Source organism: Colias eurytheme, chromosome 32 (assembly GCF_061535395.1).
Source record: "Colias eurytheme isolate Ceu_HAF_F1 chromosome 32, ilColEury1 Martin Lab GWU primary, whole genome shotgun sequence".
Lineage (NCBI taxonomy): Eukaryota > Metazoa > Arthropoda > Insecta > Lepidoptera > Pieridae > Colias > Colias eurytheme.
Window position 1 is genome coordinate 2,463,976 of NC_143011.1, and position 1,262 is coordinate 2,465,237.

Sequence of the window (1,262 nt, forward strand, 5' to 3'; positions counted from 1 at the left end):
ATTCATGACATACAAATACAGGGTGTTCATTACAATGTTGTTTATTATGTTTATTTTATTGTTTTAATTAATTCGAGAAAATATCTTTTGTATATTATTTTGTAGTTTTTAATATTAACATCCTTCTTGACTTTTTGTGGCATAGAATTAAGTATAGTGGGTAATAAGAAATTAGCCGTACGCTTCCCATAAAGATTGTGTACTTTAGGAATAATTAATTTTTTATTAGTTATTTGTCTGGTAGCAAACTGATGCGAAATGGGATTTTGAAAGTTTATGTTATGAAATTGTTCTATGAGAAAAATCTTTTGAAACATTTGTCTTATTGGCAGTACATTACAATAGCTAAATAGTTCGAGAGGTTTATCTTTAAACTTGTTTTTAATATTAATAGGTACAATTTTTTTTATTAGTCTTAGTTGTAAATTTGTGATTCTATCAATGTAAGTATTAAATGTACGTCCATAACTTGTGATACCGTATTGTATTATTGATTCTGCCAATGATCTATAGATACCGAGAAGAATTTTGTATGGTACTTTATTTCTGATGATATATAATTTTGAGAGTATGGCCCTAAGTTTATCACACAGATGGTCTATATGATGGTTCCAATTAAATCTGTTATCAACAATCAGTCCTAAGTAAGTATAATAAGGCACTTGGTCCACACATTCACACGAGCAGTCCGGGTTATAATATGTAGCTTTGTGAAGACATACGTGATTGTGTGCCGTGATTTTAAAATTATTAAAGTTTTTCAAATGACTCGAGTGTACATGTACTATTTTTGTTTTCTTAACATTTATGACAAGACCCGCATCGTGCGACCACATTAGGATACGCGTAAAATCTTCCTGTAACTGTTGAGCTGCAGTATTAATATTTTTGTCTGAGGCTATTAGACAGGTGTCATCAGCATATTGATAGATAGAACAGTGGTTGATGACATGTTCCATATCATTTACATACGCCAAGTACAATAAAGGTCCTAACACCGAGCCCTGTGCTGTACCCTCGGTGATGGTCATTTCATTGCTCATTTCATCGCCTACTTTAACACGAAATTTTCTATTAGCAAGATAATCTTTAAATCATCCCAGAAGAGGTCCACGGATACCGGAGTTATCTAGTTTGTGTATAAGAGTGTCATGCCTGAGTGTATCGAATGCCCTACTATAATCGATAAATAATAGCAGTACATGTTTTTTGTTATCGAGACATGAGTTTACTTCATCTGTAAATTTTGACAAAAGTTGTGA